Source organism: Neovison vison, chromosome 4, assembly GCF_020171115.1.
Source record: "Neovison vison isolate M4711 chromosome 4, ASM_NN_V1, whole genome shotgun sequence".
NCBI lineage: Eukaryota > Metazoa > Chordata > Mammalia > Carnivora > Mustelidae > Neogale > Neogale vison.
The window spans coordinates 137,059,739-137,067,441 of record NC_058094.1 but is presented as its reverse complement, the minus strand read 5'-3'; positions in this window follow the sequence as shown (position 1 = coordinate 137,067,441).

The window sequence follows — 7,703 nt, the reverse complement described above, 5'->3', positions numbered from 1 at the left end:
TCGGTTGTGTCTGCCTTTGGTTGTGTCTGCCTTCGGCTCAGGTCAGGATTGCAGGGTCCTGGGATCGAGTCCCACATGGGGTAGGGGGAGTCCCTGCTCAGCAGGGAGCCTGCTTCTCCCTCTCCCTCTGCCGCTCCCCCCTTCTCCTGCACACACACTCTCTCTCTATGTCAAATAAATAAATAAAATATTTAACAAAATGAATGGAGATCACATTCGCAGAATAAAGCAGAGAATTCACATGGGTGTGGGAAACAAAATTCAACCGGAGTTCTTGGTAAGGAGCGTCCACCAACTAGAAACAGAGCAGAACCTCCCCATGGTGGGAGCACAACGGGGGGTCAGAGGTCCTGCAGATGCGCCCGCTCAGCGGGCCTGTCCTGGGGGCAGCTGCTCTTGGACCTTGGCCGGGGCCGAGGCCCACCCTTCCTTGGACCTGGCCTCTCACTTCCCCTCACCCTTGCAGAGCACAGTGTCCACTTCCTGGCCGGACCTTCCCCTCGGCACAGGCGTGCCGGCCTTCGGGGCGGGAAACGGCTATAGCGGGCCCGCATCTTGCTGCAGAGAAACCTGCGTGTGGGGCCTGGGCTCGGCGCCTGTCTCAGCTCTCAAGGGTGAAGCCAGGACACACTGGGTTAGGAGCTCCTGGGAGGAAGAGAAAACACAGATAATTTTTGTGTTTAGCTCAGAGCAAAATATTCACGGCCTTTGCAGGTTACAGGGTGCACGACGGGGACCGCTCTGTCTCCTGGGAGTCTGTGACCACACCCTCAGGACAGAGGCTGGGCGCAATGGACTTCCCTCTGTCCCCCAGCCCATCCCCGGTTTTCTCACTTTAAGCGGACCTCCTCAGTGGTCCGTGATCACCCACCTGGAGCCACCTGGAAGGCGACCTGCTGCTTTTCCACGGTCGTCAAAGAACCCCACTTACTTGGGGCTGGGCAGGCAGGTGGTTTTGGTGAATGCTGCTGGTTCAACCCTGCCCAAAAGCTATCGGTGGGGAGCTGGAAACTGAGTCCAGGAAAGGCCAGGGCTTTGCCAACATCCCATCTTCAAGTCCACTGTTTTTAGGAAGTCCTGCCTGTGGCATGGGAAAAGCATGGTCTGAATTAGCTCTCCAGGGAAAGCCGTTTTAGGACACGACGCTTCTCAGCACAGTGGCTCGGTGATGGCTCAGAGGAGCCGGGAGAGTGGGCTCCAGGCTCCGCTGCGTGACCCGCAGGCTGGGTTTCCAGCCCCGTGGAAGGTGATGACACCCGGCTCGCGGGGTGTCATAACACCACAGGGGCTGGGAGCATGGGGTGTCCCAGGGGTAGTGCTTGGGCTGTGGTCACCGAGTGGCACCTGTGGCTCTTCCTCCTGGACCACACTGGTGATGCGCGTTTCTACGGGACAGGCTGTCGCTTTTCCGGGAACAGAGAAAGTTTGGAAGTGCGTGACAGCATGTGTAAGGGGGTCCCCACAGGGTGGGGGCAGGGCTCCTGCCTGGAGCCTCCTCTGCCCCCAGCTTGCCTACCATGACATGCTGCCCAGTGAGCCAGGAACCCAGAAGCCCAGAAGGACACATCTTCCTTCACGCCCAGGGTCACACCCGCACACCTGAGGGTCACCCCTGTACCGGAGGTCAGCCTTGCCTGGCTCACTTTGGGGTCTCCTGGGTTGGGATCACTGATGTGGCCTCTGCATGGCTGCAGGAGGATGGCTGTGGGGCGGCCTGTGCACTCTCAGGAAATGTGTTGGTTCCAGGGGAAAGCACGCATTCTCCAGCGCTCCCTCTCCTGAGCTCAGGAGGTCCCTGGGCTGTAGGCTGGGTGCACACGGAGTCCCTGGGGGCACAGCCCCTCCCTCCTGACCTCTCCCAGCTCTGGTGGGAGGTGGGCTCCACTAGGCAGGCTGTCCTGGCAGGGGCCTGGGGGGTGGTGGGGACAGGGGAAGGGGCGTGGCCGGCAACACGTGAGGACAGCCCTCGTCTGTTTGCCCGGCGCTCTCCCAGTGGGCGGTGACGTGCGGAGCCCCTAGAACACCCCACCCCAAGTGTGCTGCTGCAGGGGGAGCAGTCCCTGGACTTCCCGGGTCCCCCAGAGGCTCTGGCCCGGCCTCCACCCAGACCGCAGACGGCCTGACGTAGTGGCATTGGAGGGGTGGGGGTGTGCCCCTGACAACCCTCAGGCAGGTGGCACCGCCAACACTTTTCCACGAGATGGTGAGTGGCACTGTCCGTTCTGATGCAGCCGGACAGAGCTCAGGGCTGCCCTCAGGCTGGAAGTGAGGAGGTGGTCTCTCCCTGCCTCCAGCCAGCCCTTGACCCTCCTTCCCAGGGGACTGAGACAGAATCCCCTCTGTGGAATTCCCAGCTTGGAGGCCTGGACGGAAACCTCCCTCCCATGAGTGGCCCGGGGACGACCAGCCCCCTGGCATGTGCATCTCGAGGGCCCTGTGGTTAAGTTTCAGGGAGTCAACAGTAATGTGTGAATTTTCGACCACATGGCGGGGGTTTGTGCCCCTAATCCTGTGCTGTTCAAGGGTCCACTGTGCCCCCGAGTGTCCTCATTCCTCTTACATCCGGCTCCCCGTTGTCCTTCCTGGGAGCTCCGCGCCTGCTCTCTGGGCGATGTGTCCCTGAGGCCGAGAGCCATCTGCTTGGTGGGCTGCGGTGAGGAGCTTGGGCTCCAGGTCATGCGCGCGGGTCGGCAGGGCGGGGCCTTCTGTGCAGGGGGCTGGGTGGGTGGGTGGGGGGTTGGGGGGAGTCTGGGAAATCTCCTTCAGTCACTCAGTCTCCACCTCTCTGCCTGCTGGGAGGCGGGTGCCAGCAGCGCTGAGGGAGGGCATGGGGTGTTTATGGCTGGGCTCCCCGTGACCTCCGCAGGTAGGCCAAGCCTGCTCTGTGCATGACTGTAAAGGCCTCCGTCAGGACAGAAGGGTCGGTGTTCCTGCAGCTGGCATCTCGAGGGCTCACCCACCCCGTCGTCAGCCTGGTCTCTGAGTTGTGGCCCAGTGGGGACTGCAGGCGGTCATGGTGGGCGGGACTCAGCCAGAGCTCTCCAAGTCCCAGTCTGGGAGGCTCACCCCTGGGTCTGGGGACGGGGTTTCGGCCCACTCAGTTGAGGAGGTCTGATCTGTGTCTCTCTGCACCAGCAAACAGAAGGTGGTGATTGGCCAAATTGTTCACATAAGCAGAGCAACAGCATCCTTGTTCCCCAAGCTTTAAAAATATCCTGGAATATGGGGTTTTGGACGTCAGGAGCAGATGGCAGCCGTCAGGGCCACACAGCATGGGGAAAGGGTCAGGAGCTGGTCCAGGGGTCACGCAGGGCAGGGTCGGGGTTAGGGGCTGGTTTAGGGGGCACGTAGCTGAGTGGGGAGCCTCTCTCCAGCCTCCAGCGATGCTGGCCCTGCTCCCCAGGATCTCTGAGGTGGGCTTTGGTCAAAGGCTCCTCTCTGTCCTTGCTCTGTGCTGAATGTCACGAAATAAGACAGGACGAAGTCAGTTCAGACGGTGTCTCTGGGTCCGCACAACCAAGGAACCCGTGGACGGATGGGGTCACTCTGCGAGGAAGCCGGTCACACTTGAACTGTGACTGTCCCAGTGGGCGAAGACGGAAGTCGCTGTGGGCTCTTTCCTCTGACTTTACAAGCTGGGTTTGCCTTTTGGAGTGAGGAGACCCCCAGGGTGGCTTGCCTTCTCTTCCTCCATCTCCCCCCACCCCTGACTGAGAGACACCCCCACTTGTCCATCCCACAGCAAACACCCGCACCCACCATGTTCTGGGCACCGGTCCGGTGGGGCACGGGCATGCTTGGGCCTTGGGCGGCCGTGGGAAGTCTGCGAGAGCCAGCCGCGTTGGCTAGCAGCTTGTGGCCCTGCCGCTGGCGTCCGGGCCGTCCTGGGCGCGAGATCCCAGCTTCTGGGCAGCGTGGGGCATCTACACCAGCAGTATCCCAGCAAGAGCGTGGGTTGTGCACACCTGGACATGCCTCCTTTCTCAGGAGGTCCAGCCCAGCCGACATCCGCCGGCGTCTCAGGGTCCAGGCCCTGTTCACGGCCACTCCCAGCTGCAAGGGCGTCTGGACGTGGGCATTTGCATCAGGGCCCGTGGACAACCCAAGTTAAGTTGGGGCTCCTTTGACAAAGAAGGTTTTTCAGGCAGTCAGGACCCATGGGGCTGGGCAGGGGGAGCGACACCTGCAGGGCAGGAGGGGGCCGTCCTCCCAGGGGCCGGAAGGGTGCGCAGCTAGAGAAGCCTCAGCGGCCGGCCGGGAAGGTCGCTATGTCCTGAGGACTGGCCTTCCTGCCTCACAGGCTGTCTGTCTGTTTCTGCAGAAGCTCCTGCCCCAGCCGGGCCTCACCCCTCCTGCTCTGGAGCTGGTTGCTGTGGATGGCATCCCGTGGGCTGTCACTGTGCTCTCAGCACCTGGCCCCCTCCTCCGGAGGCCCCTCCTCACCTAGACCCCTGAGCAGGGCCACGGGGCGGTGGGGGGGCCCGCGTTTTCGAAGAAAGTGTTCTTTCTCTTGTGAGGTCCTATTGGATCTGATCCAGTCTCGGGGTTAAGGAGACTTGGTCACAACAATGGTCACAGCCAAAGTCTCTCTAACTTTCCAGGAAACCTGCCGAGGACTCAGAGGGCTCTTTTCCAAGTTCGGAGAAAGTTTTCCTTAAAGCCTCCTGAACGTGGGTTGTCTCTGGAGAGGTCTGACCCCGACTGAGGCCCCGGCCTCCCTGTGCTCGTGGGCCGCACCTGTGAATGAGCCTGTGACTCAGTCCCTTCCTGTCGAGGAAACCGGACCTGGGTGTCCCTGCTGCCCCACATTCTCGGTCACCGTGGCCGGCTGCTTCCCGACCCGAGGAGGAGCTTCCAAGGCACTCGCCTGAGCATTTCACACGCCTGCCCAGGGATGTGGCACCCGTGGCCCCCGGGGCAGAAGGTGTGGGCCGACACAGCCCTGCCTGCGCTCCACCTGCCCCCGAAGTCAGACATGTTCCCACGTGGAACTTGTTTTTAATGAACCGATTACCTCCCCTCCACCAAGCCCACGCTGTCTGTGGCTGCCAGCTTCTACGGGTGGACTGGGCTCTGTCCGACCTCCCTGCCCGCGAGAGGGACCTTCCTCACCCGGCGTGGTGCCGGCCCCGAAAGCGTGAGAGCGTGGCCACTGTCCTCCCAGGGATGCGGGGGGGCCCGGAGGCCGCCTGGGGCACAGCCCCGCTCCCGCGTGCTGGGTGCTCCTTGTCGGGGGTGTTTCCCCAGACCCAGGATGGGGCCCGATGCAGAGACGAGGCCTGTCAGGATGAGTTATCCTGCAGAGGGGGCCCCAGGGCAGTGCCATGTCCTCAGGAGAGGAGGGCAGTCTGGACGCACTTCCGGCTGCTCCGTCCACAGTGCTTGGTCACGCAGCCGGCAGTCGGCCCTGCGCCCCACGGCAGGCCTCACCCGCCGGCGCCCAGCACAGTCCCGCGCACGAGTTCCCAGCCCAAGGCCGGCTCAAAGAGGAGCAGATCTGTTCCCAGCCGGACGCGTGCGTGCGGTAGCTTTGTTCCCCTCTGTCTGTGCGGAGTTTTCCTGCCTTTGAAAATTCCTGGGAAATCAGAGACCACTCGCTGGCCGGGGGCTGGGAGCCAGCCGGGCACACTGGAAGTCGTACATCAGACGACATCGGTCACAGGCGCGCCACTGGCTGGAGAACTGGCCTGGCCGGCCGCGCGCGCGGCCCCGGCGGACGTGGATGAGAACCCACGTCAGTCCTTACAGGTCCAATGAGCTGGACACACGGTCACACGATCAGGGCATTAAACATTCCGCGGAAACGAGAGCGATGCAGAAAACCGGAGAAAGCAGCTCAAGACGTTCCGATGAGCTCGATTTCTCGAGAGAATGAGCACAGGCTCGCCCAATTCCACATCGAGGTGGCGACATGGGGACGTGGGACGGCGCGGCTCTGTCAACGGGGTCGGAACAGGCAGACGGGTTGTGACGTGGACTCGGAAATGAAACCCTTTCTTGGGGGTCCTTACCCAGTTCTGTGTTTTCAGAGCACACCGACGTTCTTCAACTCTTGTTGTGAACATTTTACTATCGCAGGCTTTCGGAGCCTCTTTCTTCTTGGAAATCGCATTTCTCCCGGCCCTGCTGCTCAGGACCAGCTTTCAAAAGTTGGAGGTGGATCTGGGTCCTGTTGCTTGTTTCGAGGGGAGCTTGCCCTCTGCAGCACTGAGAATTTTTCGTAGCGAGTTGGTGTATTTCAACTCAAATCTTCCGCCAGCACGGGCTTCTCCACCCCTCCGAGACGAACCTTAGAGCCCTGCTGGTTCTCTGCACGCCCACCCAGACCCGCGGGCCTGTTTATGTGAGCTCAACGAGAAGAACCCAGCCCTTCTTGTGAGATTGCTTTATACAGCACGTTCTCTATCTGCGGTGAGGGCCCGGAAGACAGTCCACAATGTGGAATTTTCCAGGTGCCAGGGCCGATTTACTGTCTAAGGGGTCCTGTCTTTGAAGAGCTGGCTGGGACGTGCTGTTCTGCTCGGAGTTTCCTCTTTCGGGTTGGATGGATAAGAGGCAAAATTTCCGTGACCTGACCAGTTTTTTCCACTCCGAGTTGTTTTGGGGCAGGAGTGAGGCTGAGGAGGGTTGGTCAGACCAGGCTGCCTTTTGGGAACTGTCCTGATCTGCTCAGGGACGAGGTTGCCTTGGGTGACCTTGGGGCTGGAGACGGTCAGATACCCCATTCTACCTGGCGTGCAGACCAGGAACAGCCTTCCCATCCTCTCTGAATGCGACCTGCTTTGGTGGGTCCTGTGCCCTTTGGCCCTTTCTAGCCCTTTCCCCCAGGGGCTCGGTGACCTGTCCAGTGTCACTGTCCTAGTGTCACCATGCCCAGAGCTGACTTAGCTTCACCCTCCGTCCTCTCTGGTGAGCTCGACCACTTGCCCCGAGCGGAGACGGCCATGTCCTGAGTCAGCCGGACCCCTTGACCTTCTGAAAGACTCTCAAATCTGTCTAGAAGAAGAAGAAGAGGGAAGACACGCTGGGGTAGAGCTGCCGTCGGACAAGGATTCTGGGAGCTGGGAGGCCTGCAGAGCACGGGCTCGGGAGGCCCAGCAAATGCCGAGCAGGACTGGCACTGCAGCCCAGCTCGTGGCCCTGTGGCCAGAACATGGGGTCTGGCCCACACACTGCAGGGTGGGCGAACCGAGCCTCTCAGCCTGTGGCAGGGAGTACGCTAGGAGGCTGAGCCACGGGGAGAGGTGGCAGAGACGTGGCCAGGCTGTGGGGCAGCGGATGGGCAGGGCTGCATCTCAGGGGTGGGGAGAGCAGGGTCTATGGCAGCCCTGCAGGCCGAGGAGACCCCGGAGAGCGGGTGCCCTGGGATCCAGGCCACGCCGGCTGTGAGAGCCTCCACCGCCTGCCGGGGAGCTCTGGGATTCAGCGACACCGAGGTCACCTCCGAGAGCACCGTTTCTTAGACACAGAATGACTCTACACGGCCCACTTTCCTGGGGAGAGTTACTGCAGCCTCTTAATATTTTATTATCAGTGTTTGCAATTTTCTCTTATAGTCCTCTTGGGGGCAGTTACTTTGAAGCCGGTCCCCCAGGCAAGGCTGGATTTGGCAGACGCCGTCATTTGCATGTGTGGCCGTCTCAGGGTCCCTGACCAGCGGCTCGCGGTTTCCCAGGGCACACAGGGCCGTTCTGACCCAGCGG